General features: G+C 44.4%; 1 long non-coding RNA gene and 1 pseudogene across 1 annotated transcript; both read left to right on the forward strand.

Moving 5' to 3' along the window:
* Positions 1 to 281: 281 nt before the first annotated feature.
* Positions 282 to 10610, forward strand: LOC124103294 (replication protein A 32 kDa subunit-like; annotated as a pseudogene).
* A 7891-nt stretch (positions 10611 to 18501) lies between these two features.
* LOC124103282 (uncharacterized) lies at positions 18502 to 24413 on the forward strand. The gene is made up of 3 exons (XR_006855161.2): positions 18502 to 18955; positions 22854 to 22992; positions 23578 to 24413. It is a non-coding gene; the product is annotated as an uncharacterized LOC124103282 (long non-coding RNA).
* Positions 24414 to 24737: the final 324 nt, after the last annotated feature.

Consider the following 24737-nt stretch of genomic DNA (forward strand, 5'->3'; position numbering starts at 1 on the left):
AGATCCTCACACCATGCAAAAAAATAAACAGATAAGTAAAAATGCCTTGAGTGGTGCTGGGGATATAGCTTAATTGGTAGACTGCTTATCTTGCTTCCCCAGCACAAAAGAAAAAAAAAATGCCTTGAGTGTTTATGATCAGAATCTAGGTTTGAAGATTGCTGGCAGGTTACTATACCCTAATTCACCAAGCCTCCTGAGATGTAGGGGCGCTGTTTTCGGAGAGAGTTGGGTTAACAGAGAAAGTGCGGCCAGGGCCTCAGGCTGTTAGAGGTCGGAGGATGGAGATCCAGAGTAAGTCAGTAAGGTCAATACACTCATGGTTGGACCTAGGAAAGGAAATGGTAAACTGTTCCTGATTAGCATATTCTGACACACCCAAATCAGGAAAGAGTGTTTCCAAATCCTCCTATATGACAAAATGTATAGAAGTAGCTTCCTTCACCCAGGTCAGCAGGGCCTGCATTAAATGATCAGATGAGGAGGAGGATTTGGGGGTTTGCCTCCCCAAGTCCTAAACTTGGCCTGCTTCTTTGATCTGCTCCTCCAGCTCTTCTGGAGAGATGCATATAGACCCTGTAACAAAAAGCAGCATCTCGCTCAAATTCTAGAAAATCGCACAGCTCCTGGATCTGGACAGACTTGAAGGACAATATCTCAATGGAAGCCTTGAGTGTTGCTGGTTCCCTAGCAGGCCTGAACAGGGCAAAGCCAGCCACTGTACAGTTGCAGATGCTCTGCGGACTCTGCCCCAGGACCAGCTGGCAGAAGCCAACTGGGACTTTGTGTTCTCTTAAGGAAGTCCCCAGGGATCATGCTACCTCTAGCAATCCTGAACTTGGAAACTCAGCTTGGGCACTGAGTTAAGAACACACCAGAATAAAAAGCTTGTTACTCTCTTAAAGTCAACATGAGTTTTTGATGGGTACAGAGATTTAACTTTATAATCCCAGGTTAGGAGACTGGAATTCTAGCCCAGGCTCAGCTGTGGATTTGCCTGGGAGCACTGGTGGAAATTCCCAGGCTTCCATTTGCTCATTAGCTCCTGGCACTGAAGCCAGCTCAGCCCGCCCCCTCGGTTTGTCTGAAGCCTAGCTGCCACAGAAGATGAGAAAGAACTTTGGAAGATGCATATGATCCCATTCTTACATGAGGTTATGTCAGTTCTGCTGTGGACTGTTGTGAATTGACCTAGTAACCAATGACAAGTTCCTTGTTCTTTTTTTTTTTTTAAGCCCTTTAATACTTTTTTCCTCCAACAAAGTAGTGAAAAACACTTTCTCTGCCAATCTTCTTTCTTTCCTCTTTCTTCTGGCTCTTCTCCTCCTCCTTTTTGAAACAAAAAGACCCAAGATAGACCTAAAGAATGGCTTTCTAATCAGAGAGTGGCTATTTGTTACCAAGCTGAGAGTTATGGATTTCATTCCCTAGAGAAGTTTAAGAAAATAAGAGGTATTGAATGTTTAGGATAATTTGATTGGGTCTAAAACCAGGGAGAAAACCAGATATTCTCTGGAGGCTCATTTCTGTTCCAGGACCCTGAGAGTCCTGCGTTCCTATGGGGAACTAACCAACCTCTCAAACATCAGCAAGGGTGCAGGATTTGGTGCTCACTTGGCTTCCCAACCAATTAGCTAAGTGATCCCAGGATGCAGGTGGGGGATCTTAGCAGGAAAACAGGGATAATAATGTCTCTGCCTGCAATAAGATAAAGAATGTGAAAGACTTTTGCACAATATAAGCCTTTTAAAAATTGAAATACCAGGCTTGGGGTGTAGCTCAGCTGTAGATTGCTTGCCTAGCATTCAGAGGCCCCAGGTTCCATTTCCAACACCACACACACACAAAAAAAATAAATAAATAAAAATAAAAATTAAATTGCTAATCTAGATACATGGATCTTGTATCCTGGCAAGATCAAAGAAAATATGATTTGTTTTGTTTTGTTCTCTTTGTTTGTTTTCAGGGCTGGTGCTGAAAACCAGAGTCTGTTGAATACAGGGCAAGTGCTCTACCACTGAGCTTTCTCCACCCCAGCTCAGAAAACATGAATTTTTTTAAAAAGTTCAAGTTCATGATGAAGCAAGAACAAAGGTTCATTTGGCAGTTAGTGTAGATAGATAAATCCAGTAGTAGGGAAGTTGGAAGCTGATTCAAAGAGGAATGGAATGTTAATACCTTCAGGACACATCCTCCCCCACCCCCACCCCCGCTTGCTCAGGGCCAAAGACACCTGCTCCTGGGGTATTGGAATGTTAATACCTTCAGAACACTTCCCCCTCCCCAAACCCTTAACCAAATAGTCACCTGCCTCCAGGGAGATTGTCCCTCCCAGCAGGGAATTATTCATGAGCATTCACTGGGCCGCTTCCCCTGAATTGCCCTTTTCGCAAGGGATTAAGGGAAGGGACCCGAGGAATACAAAACCTGAAAACCGTAAAAAGGACGATATTCAGGCTGGGATTGTGGCTCAGCGGTAGAGTGCTCGCCTAGCACAGGCGGGATCCAGGTTCCATCCTCAGCACCACATAAAAATAAAGGCATGTGTTTAAAAAAAAAAAAAAAAAAGGATGAGATTCACCCCCTCCCATAGGCACCTACCTATCTCTGGACCCCCCCTTCTCTGTGGAGAAGTCTGTGTTACTATTCTTTAAATAAAACTTGTTTTCTAAACTTGCCTCGCATTTCCCGGGTGTTCAATCATGTAAGATCCTGAGAATCAAGTCTTGACTGAAGACGATCACAAATACAAGGAGTCTAACCTTGAGCATCTGTATTTGTTTGGTCTTTTGTAGACCCAGAAATCCACCATTCTTCTTCCTGACTTCTACCTTATTCTTTCCTGGGAGGGACATAAACTAGAAAATGTGCATTCCATCTTTCTCAAATGTGGTTCTTTTTTCTTAAGCCCTCAATCTGTGTGCCATTGTGTGTATGGGACGAAGACCTCAGGAAACTTCCAATGGGCAAAGAAGCAGAAAGTCTGTCCCAGGGCCTGGATGTGGAGCCAGATTCTTCAAGGGGTTCTGGGACGACTCCAGGGTTCCGTCACCCCACCCCCAGCTCTTTCCATCCACTGGCCTCTACCCCAGGCTGTGGTGACAAAGGTTGGGGAACACCCCTCCTTTCTAATCACAGGATGGGGTTTACACAGGGTGGGGCTTCTGTTACAATTTGTACAGCCTTTGATTTTAGCCACACAAGTTCTTTGGGGCTGTCCTGAATAATAAAGATCACACATAGCCTTGTTTATCTGGGAAAATGTCTTTCAGTTGAAAACAATTGACATACAAATTCTTTGAGAACAATGGCTATTCATGAGTTGGGGACATTCTGTCCCAGAGACTTCTGGCTGGGCGCTCACAAATTTCAGGAAAGAGAAATGAGTGGTGTGTCAACCCTCCAAAGCTCATCTGTGCTCAGATACCCAGGTCCCAGTGTTTGCCAGAAATTCATGAGCACACTGAGGTGACTGGTCCTAACCTGCTTGGAAGAGCACACCTGAGCATGTGACTGTCATGCATTCTGCCGGCGTGCCACCTCACCTTTACTCTGAGCTGAAGAACATTGGGTAACTGTGTACTCAACAAGGTCACAGTAATACAGCTTCAGGTACCATCTAGGCCAAAGAATGTTGAGGAAAAAAATTCACTTCCCTGTAGAATACTTACCATTTCTCCTGCTAATTGTTTAACAATTCAGGGGTAGGGATTTGGTTGGTAAATTAGGATAATGAGGTTCTCTCATGCTCCAACTTGTAGAGTTGAAGTAGAGGCAATTTAAATTTAGGAGGCCTGAACTTATATCATCAGCAGGGGATAATTTTTGATACAAAATGATGAACAGAATCTCACAAGGCAAGAAAAGGCCCTGAAACTTAAGCTTCATGCTCTTCATGGAGAATGTAACTCTGGTTCTAAAAGAGAAGATTCTGCAGGCACAGTAGTGCACACCTGTAATCCCAGTAACTTTGGAGGCTGAGACAGGAGGATCACAAGTTGGAGGTTAGCCTCAGTGACATAGCAAGACCTCATTTCAAAATAAAAAATTAAAAAGACTGGAGATGTAGCTCAATGGTAAAACACTACTGGGTTCAGTCCCAAGTACTGCAAAAAAAAAAAAAAAAAAAGGGTGTGAGTGTCAATAGGACAGCCAAGGAGTTCCTAGAGAGGTCACCTTGACTCAGGACCAGTGGAATTCTTGGCTTACATGAAGGAAAAGAATTGTAGCATGTGCCAGAGACAACAAAGTTTTATTTAGGAAAGCAGAGACCCATTCAAGTGAGAATGTGGGCTATCTCTAGAGTGAAATGATTTTAGGGTAAATCAAGGATGAATGCTGGCCAACTCAAGAGGGAGAGACAGAAACCGCTTGGTGTGGGGTGTTAATATTTATAGAACAGTTGCTAGCGGCTGGACTAGAGGTGGAGCCGGTGAGGAGTTACACAATTATGTGTCAGTTTTCCCTGTCCTTAAGTTACTTTTTGCAGGGAAGGGCACATGCTGGGTTGCTTGGGAGTTGCAACAGTCCATGGGCCTTTCTCTTGAAACTTAAAAAAGTCTATCTTTTCTGTATCCCCAAATTCCTATCTCAAGTCTATTCCATGAAAAGGCAACTCTATATAAAGTTTTAAATTACTTCCCTGAAAATACTCCTACTACTTCTTGTCTTAACTGAATTCTGAATTTTCCCTGACAATGTCATTTGGTTTAGTTTGTTTGTTTAAGAGACAGGGACTTGCTCTATTGTCCTGGCTGCCCTAACTCCAGGAGCTGGGGCTACAGGCACCTCCAAGCCCTGCATAGTCATTTGGCATAACTGTTTGGGTTAAGAGCTCTTCCTCTACAGCACCCCCAGGCTGGGGGTTCTCTGGGTCTCTACACACCACTGTCACAGGCTGTGTTCAGCCATCCCTCCAGGCAGATGACTTTTCCCTGTTTGGGTCCTAATCTCCATCTACCCACCATGGGGGCCCTCTGCAAGCAGAGGGACAGAGGTGCAGGGCCCATGGAGGAAGCCACTATCTTCCTTCCTCTTAGCCCATCTCCCGACAGCAAGCAGTTGTCAGACTGGCCACACCCTGGGAACTGTCATACTACCCCATCATTGATTTTATTATTTTTTAAATAATTATTTTATTTGTCCTTTTTAGATATAAATGAGAGTAGAGTGTATTTAGACATACTATACATACATGGTGTATAATTTTCGTTCTTGTGGTTGTACATGATGTGGAGTTACACTGGTCGTGTATTCATATATGAAATAGGAAAGTTACCTTGGAATCAGTCTGCTCTCTTTCCTATTCATTCTCCTTTGTCTGATCAGGTGAATAGAAATTCTTCCCTCCCTGCCCCCTGCTTGTGTGTTAGCATCTGCATATCAGAGACAACATTTGGCTTTTGGTTTTTTGACACTGAAAAACCAGCCTCTCTACCTCAGAGCAAAGCCTGTCCAAGGAAAGGACATCACTTTTGTCCTTGGAAAGACCCACAGAGCACTCCTAGGCACATTCCCACCCTGCTACGTTGTTTATCTACAAATAAAGGAGAGATCTGCTGAACCAGGTGTCCCTGACTCAGTCAGGCTAGGTGGGGATCAATAGCAACCCCCTAGCAGCCACCAATCAGCATGAGACAGGAAAATACCTGGGATGCCAGATGACCCTCCCAGTAGTTTATGGTGTTTGATAACGTGTTGGGAAACCATGTAGTTCAGCAGGAACACCCCTCTTGGCTTAAACCAATCAGTTCAAATGAATCCCCCTCTGGTAGTAACCAATCACCCCTAACCAACTTGTTCCCACCAGTGAATATGATAATCATGTTTTAGAGTTGTTATTTGATTTTCCCGCGGTGTGTGATGATTTCCTAAGAGATGCTATGATGTATGTGGGGGTTCCTGCCCTCTCCAAAGAGTGTATAAAACTGCTGCAAACCCTGGGCTCGGGGCCTCTCAGCATCACCAGTTGCTGTGTGTGTGCGCGCGCGCGGAGGACCGAGCTAGCTCGCAATAAACACCTCTTTGCTGTTTACATCGATCTCAGTCTCTGGTGGTCTTTTGGGGGTCCCGAATTTGAGCATAACAGCATCCTATCATTTATTATGGGAAAACCACCATGCTCATTCATATCCCCTCTCTAAACTCAACCATAACTCTCCCCCACTACCATTCCATTCCTGGTCCCCACACCTGGCTGCGGCCTCCTCAGGACACTTCTCATCTGACCTCCTGTGACTTCAGGTCCTTCTCTCCCCTGCCTGGAGCCTCTCATTCCAAGCATTTCAAACCACCTCCCCAGTACATGCAAATCCTGCTTTGCCCTTCCAAAAGAAAAGCACACCTCAGCAGCATGTGGGTTCCCAGGGTGAAACTGAAAGAACTGAGCCACTCAGGAAGTGCTTTTTTCTTTCTTCCTCACAGGGGCAAAGCCTTCTCAGAGCTCTTAAGCAATCTGATTCCTGCCACCCACAGGGCAGTGATAACATCTTACACGGCAGCACACCTCTTTTGGAGCATTTGTAATGCTTAAACACACATTATCTCACCTGATTTCCTCCTCTCTTGATCCACCACTGGCTGCTTTCACTCTGTACCTTTCCACCCATGTAGAACTGGCTGAAGAAAATCCCATACCTGGGCCAATTAGCACAGCACAAATTCAGATTCCTGACCTGGGCAGTTCTCCACCTGCTCATGACTGTCTTCCTCTCCCTTCTTTAACTGCTTCTGGCCTTTGTGACACACCTGATGTCTTGCCAACGGACCTCACTCCATTCTGGCTTAAAAATCCTGAATTTTTAGCTGGGTGCAGTGGCACATGCCCATAATCCCAGCAGCTCGCGAGGCTGAGACAGGAGGAGTTCAAAGCCAGCCTCAGCAAAAGCAAGGCACTAAGCAACTCAGTGAGACCCTGTCTCTAAATAAAATACAAAATAGGGCTGGGGATGTGGTTCAGTGGTCGAGTGCCCCTGAGTTCAATCCCTGGTACCCCCTGCAAAAAAAAGAAAATCCTGAATTTGTTGCTTTTCTCCCTTCTTCCTCCAAATTTGTCCTTTCCTTCCTGAGACCTTCCCTGTGGGAAAGAGAGCATTGCAGAAGCCTCTAGTATGGAAATCAATTGTTTCTCTCCAGTGAGAAGCCCTCACTCCACACCATAGGGCTGTCTGCATGTGTCTTTAGCCTCTTGAATTATGAGCTTTTTAGGGATGGAATTATGTCTTCCTTATCCTTTTGGGGCCCAGGACCAATTCTAGCAGCCAGCAGTTAGTAGTTGCCTGATTGCTCCATATCTCCTGCTGCATCTGCTGATGAATGTAAAGAGCCAAAAGTGTCCTTGGAAGCAAAGTACAGAAGAGGTGGCCATGTGAAAGGAATGCAGTCAGTTCTCAGAATGATCATCTTTAGAGCAGGGCCGCCACCAGCCTGGTCTCTTGTCTGGGAAATGGGTCCAGGCGTCAGGAGACCCAGGGAAAAAAACTGAAGAGGCAAACAATTGGTAGGCAAAGTGGCCTTTAATATCCCTCCCAGGGGGCTGGCTCAGTGGTAGAGTGCTCGCCTAGCATGCAGGAGGCACTGGGTTCGATCCTCAGCACCACGTAAACGTAAAATAAAGATGTTGTATCCACTTAAAACTTAAGAATAAATTTAAAATAAAATATCCCTCCCAGGGGATGTGGCTCAAGCGGTAGCGCGCTCGCCTGGCATGCGTGCTCAGGCGGCCGGAGTTTGATCCTCAGCACCACATACAAACAAAGATGTTGTGTCTGCTGAAAACTAAAAAATAAATATTTTAAAAAAATGTTAAATGTAGACTGTTCATAATCACCTACCTAATACCTACTCCACCCTGAAAATATCCCTCCCATCTCTTGAGAGACTCTTTTCCTGCTAGCTGGGCACTAACTGGCTCTGTGATCTTAGGCAAGTCCCCAATTCTTTGTTAAGTGCAAATCATGATGTCTCCCCTCTCCCCATCCCTTGAGGATAAGGGAGCCAGTGCATTTTCATCAATTTGCTAGAAGTAAGAAATAGGGTATTTTTTTTTTTTTGCACAGTACTGGGGATTGAACACATGCCAATCAAACACTCCACCCCGAGTCGAGTCACATCCCCAATCCCACACCAGAGGACTTAACAGCCCTCTCCTCCAGTGGGAGACAGAATAGTGCTTTCCCCAAGGGCAGTTTGATGCTGGAAGATTGAGAAGGAAGCACAGAGCTATTTAGTGACCAAGTCAACCCATGGTGCCTACTATATTGTCTGCTTGCTGAAGGTAGCACTTGTACCTGGCAGATGTTTTACTGCTGGAATGTCAACGTCTGGCAGAGCGCTGACACGGTCTAGGAGTTCAGTAAGCCTTTGTGGGAGGAGGAAGATGGTGGGGAGAGGGAAGGCAAAGGGAAGGAGAAAGAGGGAAGGAGGAAAGAGAGAAGAAAGGAAGGTACATAGAGCTAGATTGTTTCTAGGGAGGATGCAGCTGTGTTAAGGGCCAGCAGAAGGTGAAGAATATCTGAGGAATGAGGGATGAGCCACTTGGTCCCCAACAACAAATAATAATCTTGTTTTTGTTTAGTTTTTTCTCAGTCTTATTTTTAATTCCAGATGTTTAAATTGAAAGGAAAGTGACCACAACACTCGGAGCAACCAAAAGATCTTTATTGCAGCAGTGCAACAAAGAGAAAAGAAAGAAGGAAAGAAGGAGAGAGAGAGAGAGAAAAGAGAAGAGGAGAGATGAAGAGGGAGAGAGCAAGAGCAAGAGACAGACAGAGAGCGTGCGCAAGAAAGATAAAGAGCAAGAGAGAGAGAGAGAGTAAGAGAGAAGGGGGCCTGGCAGGAGGGAGTTTTTGTAGCCCAAATCTAATGGGGCCTCTGGGTCTGCAAGCTGCCTTGTTGACCCAAGGTGGGGGGTTAAGTGTTCAGCCTTGAGCGGGGTTGAATGTTCAGACTTGAGGCAAACAGGTGATAAAGGACCAGATAGAGGGGGGTTTGAGTGTGTGGGCCATCCTGCAGCTAATATTTGTTCAGCCTGCCCTGCAGACAACACAGTTCAGCCTGCTCTGCACCCAATATAAATGATGTTATTTTATTCAGAGCTTTGTATTTGGGTAGAAGAGATGAGGAAAGAACACAGAGAGTGGTTGGGCCACTCCATACCCCTGCCCTTATGAAGTAGGGAAGAATAATGAGCTAAATGTGTGTGGCAAATGTCTAAAGCACACACAAAAGCAAAGTAAATAAATATGACTTGTGCTGGGTGTGCACGCTTGTAATCCCAGTGGCTCAGGAGGCTGAGACAGGAGGATCGCAAGTTCAAAGCCAGCCTCAGCAGAAATCGAGGCGCTAAACAACCTGTCTCTAAATAAAATACAAAAAATAGGGCTGGGGATGTGGCTCAGTTTCTCTGAGTTCAATCCCTGGTACTGCTCCCTCCCACCGCCAAAAAATATGACTTGCACCTGTACATATGCATGTGTTGCTACATCTTTCTCTGTGTATTGAAAACCATCATGGGACTGGGGATGTAGTTCAGTGGTAGAGCACTTGTCTGGCATGCATGAGGTCCTGGGTTCTATCCTCAGCAATTAAAAAAAAAAAAGAAAGAAAGAAGGAAAGGGAGGGAGGGAAGGAGAGGAGTTTGTGGTGCCACAGAAAAGAAGAAACAACGCTGTGGCAGCAGCGGGGTTTTGAGGTGTTCGGTGAGCCTACCAGCCCAGAACTTTTCTGGACTTCGTTCCCAAAGAAATCACGACCAATATGTGAAATAAGAGCCCAAGCCCAGCATATTGTACCCTGTACCATATCTCAGCTGCTTGCTGCTACTCTGGTTGATGAAGTGTTCAAAATTGGGAATGTGGAAATTTCAAATCACTATTGTGGGAATAATCAGACATGCAGAGAAGGCTCCAACCAAGACTGTTTACAAAATAGATGACATGACAGCTGCACCCATGGATGTTCATCAGTGGGTGGACACAGATGACACCAGTGGTGAAAATACTGTAGTTCCTCCAGAAACATATGTGAAAGTAGCTGGCCACCTGAGGTCCTTTTAGAACAAAAAGATCCTGGGCCTTTAAGATCATGCTCCTAGAGAATATGAATGAATTTACCACACATATCCTAGAGGTAGTCAACAAGCACGTGGTGCTGAGCCAGCCCTCAGAAGGGAAAGCATCTATTCAGCAATCCAGGAATGGGGGAAGCAGGAAGCTTTCATGGAAATAGCTTCATGCTAACAAATGGCCTCACTAAGGCCCCAAACCAGGTGCTGAATTTGATTAAGGTTTGCCCAAGACCTGAAGGATTGAACTTTCAGAATCCCGGGACCCAGCTCCAACACATGCTTGTAGCTTCAATCAAGCAAGTTGTGGATTTTCTTTTCCTTTTTTTAATATTTATTTTTTAGTTGTACACAATACTTTTATTTTGTTTATTTATTTTATGTGGTGCTGAGAATTGAACCCAGGGCCTCACACGTGCTAGGCGAGCGCTCTACTGCTGAGCCACAACCCCAGTCCCAAGTTGTGGATTTTCTTAGGAACAAGAGGCACAACTATTCCACTGTGGAAGGTGATCACTTTAAACCCACAGATGCTGGATTTAAATAACTGGATCTCATTGGGTACCTGAGATATTTCCAGCTGGATCTGTTTGCCACAGTCTGTTGTCTCCAGCTGTGCATATGTTTGGCCAAGTGACTTCAAGGAAGGAACTTGAAGGAACTTTAGTTCATCGAAAAGGGTTTCAGCTGGCTTGAAACTTACTGCTTTTCTCTTTTTGTATTTTGTGGTTTTGAAGCTCAAAGGGAGATGGACAATTGACAGGGATGTAAATCAGTGTGGAATTTTTTAAGTAAGCTCATTAGGACACTAGGATACATGGGATTAGAACAGAAATGCTTCCAAGAGAGTTGGGCAGTTTCTTAACACCTGGGAGTTTCTGCTCTTGAAATGTTTCCTATTCAGAGATAATGAGCAGGCTGAGGGTCTGTAGCCAAGGAACCCACTGCCTTCTGTCTCTGTGTTTCCCACTCTGGTTCTGTTTGTTACTTTCAAAATTGCACTTTTCTTCCCCTTCTTTCCTTGTCTGCTGCTGAAGATGGGTTTATGTGAACATGAGTTTTAGGGTGCTGGCATCATAGAACAGATAAGAGGAAGAAATGTTAAATAAAACAGTTCTATTATTGCAAGAGAAAAGAAAGAAAGGAAGGAAGAAAGAAAGCCAACCAGCCAAACCATGAGTTCACAACGATAATCTCTGATACCATGAAGTCCATTCTTGTTTTTTTTGTTGTTGTTTTGTTTTTTTGGTACCAGGGATTGAACCAAAGGGTGCTGCATCATTGAGCCACATCCCCAGCTGTTTTTTTTTTTTAGAGAGACAAGGTCTCACTTAGGGTTGCTTAGGGCCTCACTAAGTTGCCAAGGCTGGCTTTAAACCTGTGATCCTCCTGCCTCAGTCTTTTGAGCCACTGGGATTACAGGCGTATGCCTTCGCACCAGGCTCCATTCTTCTTTTCTCCCTTTCCCTTCTCTAACAGTAAGAAACTTAGGTCTGGTGGTCTTGTTTGATTTTTTTGTTTTATTAAACTGGGGATTGAACCTGATGTGAATACCAGAAATATTATAATCAACAGTCAATAATCCTATATTTATTAGTGTGTGTGTTGAATAAAAGACTGGGCCCAGGCTATAATGTGAACTGCAGAATTTAGGTAGACTTAACGTGATATAAGAGTCTACACCCAAGGCGTATACCCCAAATCTCACCTCAGTTGCAAGCACCTGAACTAGGACTTAAAAACACAGACTTCTCGTGGGCTGGGGGTGGGGTGGACACGGGAATAACAGGTCCTGGACAGAGAGGCTGAGGCCTCCATCTCTGTTGTCCCTCGTACCAGACTCCTTCTGACCAGATCGAGTTCCAGTGACCTGGACTTAAGACATGTCACAAGTGAGCTTCTGGGACCCTTGGGTGTAGACTCAATTAGGACTTAGAATTAGGATGTATGTCTGAAGTGTGATGAGCATCAATAAAATAGCTTTGATTGAATCTGCACTATTGACTGAGTCAATAATAACTGCTCATGACAGAACCCAGGGGCACTTTACCATGGAGCTACATTCCCTAGTCCTTATTTTTTGAGACAGGGTCTCACTAATTTTCTGAGGCTGGTCTCAAACTTGAAATCCTCCTGCCTCAGCCTCCCAATTTGCTGGGATTACAGATGTGTACCACTGTGCCTGGCTAATGGGGAGTTTATGAAGGAGTCTATACCAGCCCCACTAGGAGTACAGGTGCTGCCTCCAAGAGTGTAGGTCAGAAGACGGCAGATTCAATTTAAGAAGAGTAGCTTGGGCCGGGCATGGTGGCCCATGCCTGTAATCCCAGTGGCTAGGGAGGCTAAGTCGGAGGATCACAGTTCAAAGCTAGCCTCAGCAAGGGTGAGGCGCTTAGCAACTCAATGAGACCCTGTCTCTAAATAAAATACAAAATAGGGCTGGGGATGTGGCTCAGTGGTTGAGTGCCCCTGAGTTCAATCCCTGGTACAAAAAAATAAAAATAAAAAAAAAATAGCTTGGAACCAGAAAGTTCCCTCCGGTTGAAGGACGTCCAGGAGCATTCGTGCTTGTTGCAAATTTAGGATACCCTAGATGTACACAGCAGGATGAAGCTGAGTAAAGGGCCTGGTGCCTCACGGGGTTATGATGGATTAATTATGGGCTGGCTTCTCCCTGTTGATCTGACCCTGGACACAAAAAACTGAGGTATGGTTTAGATTAAAATAGTATTAGATTAATTTTGGTATATAAAGAAATGGAAAGTGCTGTAGTTTGGCCCCTGCATTGAAGGCTTTGCTCTTGGAAAGTGGTGGAACATCTGTGAAGGAGAGCCCAGTAAGAGGAAGTTAGGTTACTCAGGGCATGCACTCCTACAGTATGTTGGTTTCCTTCTTCCTCTTCCTCTTTCTTTCTTTCTTTGGCATCCTGGCCACCGTGAGGTCAACACTTCTCTCCACCACATGATACCATATGATGTGCTGCCTCACCACAGGCAATGGGGACAACCAATCATGAACTGAAGCCTTCAAAGCTTTGAGCCAAAACAAACCTTCCCTCTTTATGAGTCGATTTGTCTCAGGTACTTATTATATAATAGAAAACTGACAAACACAGAAAAAGAAGGAAAAAATAAATTTGCCTGGCTCAGTTGTGCATGGTTGTAATCCCAGTGACTTGGGAGGCTAAGTCAGGATTGCGAGTTTGAGGCTAGCCTTAGCAATTTTGCAAGGCCCTAAGCAACTTAGCAAAAATCTATCTCAAAATAAAAAATAAAGGGGCTGGGAATATAGCTCAGTTGATAGAGTGCTTGCTTCACATGCACAAGGTCCTGGGTTCAATCTCCAGCACCACAATAAATAAATAAATAAATAAAATTTTAAAAGCTGGAGATGTAGCTTAGGGGTGAAGTACCCTTGGGTTCAATTCCCAGTATCTAAATAAATAAATAAACAAAGTAAGATCATCAGCACAAAACAAAAATGGGCAAAGCATCTTAAAAAAATCATAGAAGAAACATGCAATGGCTTTTAAGCACATCAAAGATACTCAACCTCATGAATAATATGCTATGGTTTGGATATAAGATGTCCTCCCAAAAAGCTCATGTTAGGTAATGGAGCAATGTTCAGTTAAAAGATTAGAGTGTGAAAGCTGTAACTAAATCAATGTATGAATCCATTTGATGGATGAACAATCTGAATGGATTTTTGGGTGGGAACTGTAGGCAGGTGGGGTGTAGCTGGAGAAAGTGGGTTGCTGGGGACATGCCTATATATTTTGTCCCTGGATCCTCACACTCTTTCTCTGCTTCCTGGCTGCCTCAAGGGGAGCAGCTTTTCTCTTCCATGACCTTCTACCATTGTGCTCTGCCTCACCTCTGTCCCCAGCAATGGAATCAGCGGACTTACACTGAAACTATGAGTCAAAATAAACTTTTCCTCCTCCAAATTGTTCCTGTCAGCTTATTTTGGTCACAGCAACAAAAAGCTGACTAACACAAAATAGAAGAAATGTGAATTCAACCTGTAAGATGACATGCAATTTTTTACTTGTTAGATGAGTAAAGATGAAAATTTTGATTACTGTGTGAAAGATGATATGAAGAAATAGGTAATCCACATATTTTTTTGTTTTGTTTTTTAATATCCACACATTGTTAGTAGGAGTAAAAACTGTCACCACTTCTTCAGAACAAGCTATCAAAATAAAAAGTGTAAGAGCTGTGTATAGAGGTGTGAACTTATAGTCCTGGCTACTTGGGAGGCTGAGGCAGGAGGATTCCTTGGGCCCAAGTGTTTAAAGCCAGCCTGGGCAACATTGTGAGACTCATTTGAAAAAAAAAATGTACACATCTTTTGATCCAATAAACCTTCTTCTACAAAATTATCATACAGATACACTAACATGTATGCACAAAATGTATTGGCAAAAAATTTCCTGCAGCATCTTTTGGAGAGCAAAATCTGAAAGAACCTAAATGGCTGTCTACAGAGAAGGAATATTAAACACAGTTATTGCATAAGTTGATAAATCACAGACAGTGATTCTGTATGTTGTTTACAGACAGTTTATATGTACATGAGATATCAAAAACCACTAAAAGAATGTAATGCATCGATGCTATGCTCACCTCTGGGAACAGGAGTAGATGAACAGGAGTGGCTAGGAAGGCCCCAGAATAGTTCAACCTCGTTTATAACATCTGATTTCTTTATGTAAGAAAAATGAAGGAAAGAAACAGCTGTGATTAAATGTTTTCATCAAGGCTGGACAGGGGAACTTCATATTGTACACTCTTTACTGTGTTTTTCCACAAAGCATGATACAGATGAGTGGTTATAAGATGGTATCAGGAACAGGCAGGGTGTGCTTGCTTATGTGTGAACTGCCTCCGGGAAGATCAACAAGGTAACTGCAGTTGACTACAGGGCAGGGCAGCAAGGACAAGCTGGTCAGGGGGGGAACTGATTGTTCATTGCACATTCTTACTGTTCACATGTTCAAGGGGTTGGTGATATAGCTCAGTGGTCTAGCATGAGCAAGGCCCTGGGTTCCAGCCCAGCACTAAAAAAAAAAAAAAAAAAAAAAGCAGCAACAGCCAGGTTCAGTGGTTCCAGAAGCAGGAGGATCATGAGTTCAAAGCCAGCCTCAGCAATGGAGGGAGGTCCTAAAGAACTCAGCGACCCTGTCTCTAAATAAAATATAGAAAAGGGCTGGGGATGTGGCTTCCTGGTACAAAAAAAAAAGAAGGAGAAGACAATGATGACAAAGAGGGGGGGAAAAACATAAGCACAAGACTGTTTTGGGGTAAAAAAGGTTTCTTCTCTGAAGCCTTTGCCTGAGGCTGGTAAATAAATACTGAGGTTGAGATCCTAGATGTGAGGGAGGTAGAAGGAGGAAGGGGGAGGGAGAGAGAGACCAGAGAGTCCCTGAGAGGAGCAGTGTGGGCTGAGCTGACAGCTGGAGCAGCTGTTACCACACCAGTGGACAAAGCAGGAAAAACCACTCGGGACTGAAGAATTCCCAGGGTGGCCAAGGTAAGTATATTTTAAGATAATGAGAAGGAAGCTAACTTCCCATCTGCTTTCCTGTCTTCAGGGTCAGGAGTCCTCAACTAGAGAGCAAAAATCTACAGTCAAATAGTGAAAAACAAAATAGGGAAAACTGAAACCCAGGGAAAACCTGAATAAACCTTTTAGTGTCACTTGCTTTTATTGTTTTTAGTTGACTTTAAAAATTCCCAAGTTTAGGGATTGAGGGTGTAGCTTAGTGGCAGAGTGTTTGCAGGAGGCCCTGGGTTCCATCCTCACTACACACACACACACACACACACACACAATCCCTAATAATTCTGGAGGTCATACTGTAAGGGTAAAAGAAATTGAAGTTAAAGCATAAAAGTTAAAGGGTAAAAGACCGGGTGTTGTAAAAGTTTCTAAGCTGCAAGGTCTGAGTTAAAATGTAAAGGATTAGGTATTGTTAGGTTTCTATGCTACCTGCAAAACCTGAAATTTCTGTAGCTGTTAAGACAATGCTTAGAACCTCCCAGTAAACATTTCCCCTGATTGTCTGGTTGTTTAATAACTGAAGGGGTCTGTGTGGTTGCACGTAGGCCTTGCAGGGCCTGAACCAATCAGTTTGAATGTGTACTCTCCTTAGGAATGACCTATCACTCCAGCCTGACCTGTTCCCGCCAATGAATGAACTAATCATGTTTAGGAGTTGTTGTTCAATTTTCCCGCGCCTCATGATGATTTGTTCTGATGTATACAAAGCCCTCCGCCCTCCCCAAAAAGTGTACTTAAGTAGTGCTCAGCCCCTGCTCGGGGCTCTGGGCTGCTTTCCCTTCTTGAGTGGGCACGGAGCCCCAGCATGCTGGTTCAATAAATCCCCCTTCTGCCAATTGCATGAGTGGTCACTTGGTGGTCTCTTTCTCCAACGTTTCGCGGGACCCTTACAATACAGCTGAGCTATACATTAGTGTCCCATTAGCTTTGCTGTAGATAACACCTCTGACTTGTGGGTTATGATGATAACAGTTGCTTAGGAAGCTTTTCAGGGACTTGAACTTTTTTGGTTAAAACTACCAACTTTTCATTTACTTGGACCTGTGCAGTTTTTTGCTTCTTTGTTTGTTTTTTGAGAAGTGACCTTTTGACATCAGGACCCCAAAACTCCACCCTCAGATTACACTAACCTGCCATTCTTTGAACGGGACACCCTGATTACTTCATCTCCAATCGCCTTTCCCCATGCCTCAGAACACCATGCCACACTTGGCTGCCTTGTGTATAAACTTTCTCATTTGCAAAACTCATTGTTTCAGTGATTAGCAGAGTGAGCAGAAGAAAAAAAATGGGCCTGGTTTGGTCACAAAACTAAAAATAACCATGGCTGAACTTTGTTATGCTAAGTGAAATGAGCTAGGAAGGAAAGGACAAATACTCTGATTCTACTTGTAAGGAGACATCCTAGGTATTCCTGGATACTTCCAGATGTCAAATTGAGAGAGAAAGTAGAATGGTGGTTGCTAGGGGCTAGGGTTGGGGAGTTGGTGTGTAATGGGTACAGAGATTCAGTTGGGGAAGAAAAAAATATTCTGGAGATGAATGGTGGAATGGTGGTGATGGTGGCACCAATGTGAATTTGCCCTATGTCACAGAATTATCAAGTGAAAATGGTTAGAATGTAAATTTTGTGTTACATATATTTTACCACAATTCAGAAAAATAGTTATATACCCTGTTGACTGAGAATCCTGACAAATCTAAAACCTTTAGCTAGACATTTAAAAGTGTGGTGCTTAGGGTTGGCATTGTGGCTCAGTGGTAGCGTGCTCGCCTAGAAAGCGTGAGGCCCTGGGTTCGATCCTCAGCACCACATAAAAACAAATAAAGGTATTGTGTCCAACTACAACTAAAAAATAAATTAAAAAAAAGTGCAGTGCTTAACTGGGCTTATTACCTCCTCTGAAGTGGCATCCCTTTCTCCACTGAAAAGTCTTAACTGGGCTTCTCCAGAAATCCTCACAATGGCTGATTTTGGACTGTCAGCCAAAGAGTCTCTGAAAAAGAGTTCAATGTAGATAAAGTTCCTATTTTCATGTCGCACTGTTTACTTGGCCACTGGCCAAGAAGATACCAGCACTCCAGGTGCTGGACACCCCCTTACTAGTTTTTCACAAACATATCCAGTATAGTACTTTAAAGAAATGTGCAAACAAGGCCTCTGGCCTTGAGCTGGGCTTCACAGAGATGTCTACATTTTTAAGATAAGTTACAAATGGGCTCCATGGTAATTGCTGGCAGGGGGAGGAAAGAAAAGAGAGAAGCTCTCCTCTTCTCGGGTGTTGTCCTTGAAGAGTTAACTTGCCCGGAACAGTGAAAGAAAAAGCTGCTTTTATATGAACTTCTGAGCCCCTCCCCTTACATGCTGGGTATAAAACTCTGAAACTACCTGAACTTGGGGTTCAGGGGATTAATTGATTACAGCAAAAGCTGTGCCCTCTGAGCCTGGCTGCAGCCAAATAAAATTGTTTCCTGCTATCTTTGGTGCCTGGCCTCATTTGTCCCTACAACATTTTTGGTGATCCAGATGGGACAGAAGAGGTAAGGAAGGCTATTCTGCCTCTCTTGTCTCTGGGGACTGACTTCCCTGGGGCGATGGAGGACAGCAGTCCCCTTGGCTCGCCTAGACCACTTTTGGCCTGAAGGATGATCGACTCACCCAGCGCCTTGGGGCTTCCACCCTGAGCACAAGGAACCCACAGGCAACAGGAACCAGAATTAGGGCTTTGGAGCACTGCCCAGCTGAAAGGTAGGACCCAGGTCCATTTGGTTTTGCAACCCACCTGACTTCCCCTTTGTTGGGTGCAGAGCAGGCTGAACTGTGTTGTCTGCAGGGCAGGCTGAACAGATGTTGGCTGCAAGATAGCCCTTGCACTCAAACCCCCCTCTATCTGGTCCTTTATCACCTGTTTGCCTCAGTCTGAACATTCAACCCTGCTCAAGGCTGAACACTTAACCCCCCATTGAGCCAACAAGGCAGCTTGCAGACCCAGAGGCCCCATTAGATTTGGGCTATAAAAACTCCCTCCTGCCAGGCCCCCCTCTCTTTTGCTATCTCTCTTGCTTTCTCTGTCTCTCTCCTGCGTGTGCTCCCTCCCTCTCTCTCTCTTTCCTTCTTTCTTTTCTCCTCTGTTGCACTGCTGCAATAAAGATCTTGTGGTTGCTCTGAGTGTTGTGGTCACTTTCCTTTCATTTGGTGCCGAAACCCGGGAGAGGGTTAAAACCCACTTTTGGGTCCCTCTTCCTTCGGAAGTGCCACTCACGGGACGGCCTGAACCCATTTTCTTGATCGCCAGAAATCCATGCACCACGGACCTTCAATTGGTGAGTTTCCCCTTCCTGGAGTTCTAAACCCAATGGTGGTGTCAGGAGGATTTGACCGTTGATTGTCCAGCAAACCTCTTTGCCCACCTGCAGGGAGGAAAACACCCCATCACAGCCTTCAAGGCCACGGTGGCCCTCAGGGACTCCTTCCTAGGGCAGAATAGACTCCTGGGTTCAAAATTATTCCCTTCCCTTCCCAGCTGGTAGTTTACCAGCATTGGCTTTGTAGGTCTCCCTCCAAGGAACCTCTGGGAACACATAACAGATAACCCAACATCACAGTCCACCCAGATCTTCACTGTCTCGGTGGCTCTCCTAAAATCCTAGTCCTCACACCTTCAAGACTCAGCCGTCAGAGAGACCCTTACCCTCCCCTTCCTCTCTCTTCCCCTCTCTCTTTACCCTCTTTCCGGCCCTGGGAGTATCCGGCCTCTCCAGGAGGGGTCCAGAAAAGCCTTGGCCAAGGTCTCCCACAGCTCCGGCTCCGGCTCCCTCCAGGACGAGAGCTTCGACTGTCAGGATTTGGTGACGACCAATCTCTGCAGCTCGAACCTGCCACTAAGGCACTCCTGATTTTTGGCTCTAGTGGGGATGCCCCTTTTGCCAATAAATCAGTTTCCCCTACAATGCCTCTTGGATAACCTCAAAACCCTCTCCTTGACACCAGACATAAACCCCCCCAAAATTGATCAAATATAGCACCCAGGCCTGGCCCACTTATCCCTTAGACAGCCAAAGCAGATGGCCTCCCTTTTGGGTCCCTGGATCCCTCCATTCTAAGGGATCTCTACAATTACTGTGAGAATTCGAAAAAATGGGTAAAAAGCTGCTATATCAAAGCTGAGGAGAGCCCTTGGACCCCTATCAGAGATCTGGTGAAAATGGCCTTTAAAGTTGCTTTGTCATCACTGAAAACAGCTTACTAAGAGTTGTCCCTTACAGGGTTTTTGGGATATTCACTCCCATCCTCCCCTCTGCTCTACCTGTTCTACTGCTCAAGTTTTCCTTGCTAGGGAAAATCCCAAACCCCTTTCCCATTATTCTTTTACATCTCTCCTTCCTCATTCTCAGATCCACCAGGAGCTGCTCTCAGCCCTGCCTTCCCGTCTTCCCTCTCCCTACCAGGCCCACAGAAAAGTCTTAACTGACCTTCTCCAGAAATCTTCACCACGGCTGATTTTAGGACTTTCAGCAAAAGAATCTCTACAAAAAGCTTAATGTAGATAAACTTCCTATTTTCCTGTTGCCCTGTTTTACTTGGCCACTGGCTGGAAAAATCAGCACTCAAAAAGCTAGACACCCCCTTACTAGTTTTTCACAAAATATGTGAACAAGACCTCTGGCTTTGAGCTGGGGCTTCACAGAGAAGGTTACATTTCTAAGATAAGGAAGTTAACAACTGGGCTCCATGATAACAGCTGGCAGGGGTGGGGAGGGTGGGGGGAAGAGGAGAGAAAGGGAAGAAAAAACTCTCTCCTTCCCAAGTGTCCTTGAATGGTTAACTTGCCCACAACAGAGAAAAACAAACAAACAAACAAACAAAAAACTGCTTTTTATGAACTTCTGCAGACTGAACTTCTGAGCTCCTTCCCTTACATGTTGGGTGAAAATTCTGAAACAACTAAACTTGGGGTTCAGGGATTAATTGATTACAACAGAAGCTGTGCCTTCTGAATCTGGCTGCAACCAAATTAAACTATTTCCCTATCTTCATTGCTATCTTAGGTGCCTTGTCTTGTCCGTCCCTACAACAGTATAATTCTATATACCTAAACATTGTTCATGTTTTCATGAAATGGTCAACAGATGTGATTAATTGTGTGTTGCAAATAACAAAATATCTCTTATTAAAATGGAATAATTTGCCTAAATTCAGAAATTTACAAGGATTGTTTCAAAGTGTGAATAAAGAAGGAGTTAACAGATAGGAAAGGTGAAATTAGAAGGTTCTAAGTATGGATTTAATAGAAGGAAAATATGTTTCTAGATAAGAGAGTCTATATGATTAAGTAAATAAGAGGGTTTAAGCAAGTGATAACTTCTGTGTACGTTGGCTATATAGGTTTAAGTAAGTGCTAATGAAGGTCTGTGTATACAACTATGGTTAAACAACAACTGTTATTTTGCAATATTATAATATGTTATTTCTTTAAAAGCTAAACTTGATTAATATAAAAACATTAATAATAATTGTGGTACTATTACTCTTCTTTGTATATTAAATGCATTCATTTTTTCCAGGTATATGTCATTAAGATAGAAGCTTTAAAAAAATTATATCAAGCTGGTGTTCTCCAAAAGATTGCATGGTTATTTTAGGCTTATAAAAATAACATATTGGAGATTTATTTATATCATTTAATGTTCTATAACTGGACCTGTTATCAATAAGATTAATATAAAGTTCTATACACTGGGTACAATTTAAATGTAATATACCGTATTACCTAGTATTCATATGACATCAAGCAACAACATGTATAAACTTTATAAAATGATATTTAAAAACAAAGATCAGTTCTATAGTAGAACACTTTACCTAAGATTTATAAATCTTAGCCTTACCTGAGATAAGGCTGTGCTTCCCATCTTACTACATGTCAGAATGACTCCAAAGTAGGCCAGACTTCAGCTAAAGCCCAATACTCTTAATTAGGGTGAAACTGACTTTGCTGGATGTTTATGATCAAGACTTAAAGTTAAATTAAAATGGCCAAGAAAACCAATATTTGGCTCTGGCCCTCTGAGTCAGTCTGAATCCAGGGAACAGGGAACTTCTCTAAAGAGCTTTGCAACTCTGGGCCACATAACCTCCTGATCAGGGAAATTATTGAGACCACTGGAGAATGAAAAGCCAATCAGTGCACTTGCTGTGAATAGGAGGGTCATTGGAGACAGGAGACATCTCTGATGCTTCCAAGGGAAGCCACATGGTCAAGCAAGGCCTGGACCCATCCTAGCGCAAATGGCACTAGCAGAACTAAGAAGCTGCTCTCAAGTTCCCCTACAAGCGACCCCTATGGGAACTCGGATGACTCTTAACAATAGATAGAAACAAAGTCAATTTTGACCAACTTGATCTTAAACACCTACCAAAACCAGTTAAGCCAAAACACAGTCATTCCTGGGAGTAATAAAGGACAAGAACAGCTAGAAAAGAGGAGACAGCAACTAAGCCAACAGGCTCCATGGGGAATGTTCAGTCAAGTATGGCCTTGGCTCCTCCCCCTCACAGGACCCCTATTAGTCCTCTCTATGTTTCTCCTAATAGGACCCTGTCTATTAAATTGCCTAGAGAAGTTCATGCAAGATCAGATACACAAATTCACCAACAAGCTGGTCAATCAACTACTTCTTTAAGACTATCAGCCCTGATGCCCAAGATAGAGACCTATGACTCATGATCAACTCCTCTGGCTCCAGAGACTCTGTGCCCATCTAAAACCATCTCTACGCCTAGCATGCACGAGGCACTGGGTTCGATCCTCAGCACCACATAAATGTCAAATAAAGATATTGGGTCCACCTAAAACTAAAAAAAATAAATAAATATTTAAAAAATATATAAATAAATAAAACCATCTCTAACCCCTTTTTCCAGTTTTCACAACACCTCTTTCACTTCCTAGGAATGAGAACTACTCTCCAGCATGTCCACTCTGCTTATTCTGTCTGCTCTACAGTATCCCCACAAGGGAGCATCAAACCTAAACTCCCCACACCTCAGATGAGGAGCCACTAGCCAGGCAAAAACTGGTAGATCAACTTCACTCATGTGCCTAGGCACAAAAAGCTTTGCTACCTATTTACTTTGGTTGATACTTTTTCAGGTTGGATAGAAGCCTCCCCTACATCCAGGGAAATTGCTAACAGTGTCACCTCCATTCTCATCCAGCAGATTATTCCCAGGTTCGAACTTCCCACCTCCATCAAGTCATACAACAATCTGGCCTTCACTTCTCAGGTTGTTCAACTAGTCTCCAAAGGTCTCAACATCATTTGGAGGGTCCACATCTCCTATTAACCCCAATCCTTGGGTAAGGTTGAGAGGCCTAACGGCATTCTCAAGGATCATCTCACTAAACATGCTATTGAACTCAGACTGTCCTGGCCCAATCTTTTGCCATTGGCCCTCACCCAAATTTGGGCAACCCCTTGAGCCCCCTCAGGCCTTAGCCCCTTTGAGCTGTTCTATGGGCGCCTTTCTTAATCATCCAAAGCTTTCCAATCACTCCTTCTCCTCTTGTGTCCTACCTGCCTAATCTCACACTTCTATGCAAACTCCTAAGGGAACATGCAGACCGGTGCCTTCCTGTTCCATTCATCGCCTCAATCCCCGCACAATTACCAACTGAATTGGACCCTCTTCAACTGGGTGACTCAGTCTTTCTTCAGGAACTGCATTTTCAATCTTTGGAACCTCAATGGATGGGACCCCATACAGTCATAGTTACTACCCCAATGGTGGCCAAGCTTTTGGGCCACTCCCCCTGGTACCATGTCTCCCACCTTAAAAAGGCACTTGTTCCAAATGTCCAGTCCTGGACTTCCACCACGCCCACCAAACTCAAAATTTCTTGCCAACCCTTTTCTTCTTTTACTAATCATTATTCTGTCTCAAGTTTTTATCTCAAACCACAGATACCTCTTCTACATCCAAGCGACATGACACCAGGATGACACCACCCACTCTCAGTTTATAGGTCAAGGAGATTGCCCTTCCACTGGATGCAATCAGTCTGTCACCCTTAACATTACTGGATTCAACCAAGCCACCTCCAATACTTCCTAGAGTCCCTGCTACAGGACCAGTGTCTGATACCAAGAATCTCCTCCATCCAGGACTGGTTTGATGCCATTGAGGACTTGTGGCTTCAAGGAACTTTTATGGACTTTACCCCTACCACAGTAGTTGTCTATAGCCACTGAGTGTTATTTCTGGCTGCCCTGGTGTTCTCAGACCTGTCCCCCGAATATTCCTCCACTCCCCCTTCTAGGTCCAACGCCACCCACCATTAAGCAGGAAGTAGCCAGAGGACTTTATGCTGTCCCCTGTGTCACTTAGAAAAACAAAAAGGGAGGAATGTTGGGTGCAGAGCAGGCTGAACTGTGTTGTCTGCAGGGCAGGCTGAACAGATGCTGGCTGCAAGATAGCCCTTGCACTCAAACCCCCCTCTATCTGGTCCTTTATCACCTGTTTGCCTCAGTCTGAACATTCAACCCCGCTCAAGGCTGAACACTTAACTCCCCCTTGAGCCAACAAGGCAGCTTGCAGACCCAGAGGCCCCATTAGATTTGGGCTATAAAAACTCCCTCCTGCCAGGCCCCCCTCTCTTTTGCTATCTCTCTTGCTTTCTCTGTCTCTCTCCTGCGTGCGCTCCCTCTCTCTCTCTCTCTTTCCTTCTTTCTTTTCTCCTCTGTTGCACTGCTGCAATAAAGATCTTGTGGTTGCTCTGAGTGTTGTGGTCACTCTCCTTTCACCCTTCAAGGCCTAAGCTGATGGAAGAGAGGCTTGATCTACCTCTGTGGTCCCGAGTACCCTCCAAAGTGGTTGGAGCTGAAACGGACCCGGGGAATCGCCCGAGTAGTCTCTGTTCGGGGTCAGCGAGCAGATGGGAAACCGTGACTCCCTTTTTGATTGGTTTGGAATTGTTGGTATAGAAATTCTATTCTGGACATGTCTGTGTGAATGAGACGGACAAAGGGAAGGGTTCCGACCCAACCCAAGGGCTGAAGCAAGTGCAGAGCCTGATCCGGGGTTCCGTGGCACCTCATACAGTCT

Source organism: Marmota monax, unplaced genomic scaffold, assembly GCF_021218885.2.
Source record: "Marmota monax isolate L192 unplaced genomic scaffold, Marmota_monax_Labrador192_F-V1.1 WCK01_AAM20220418_F8-fsc00163, whole genome shotgun sequence".
Classification (NCBI taxonomy): Eukaryota; Metazoa; Chordata; class Mammalia; order Rodentia; family Sciuridae; genus Marmota; species Marmota monax.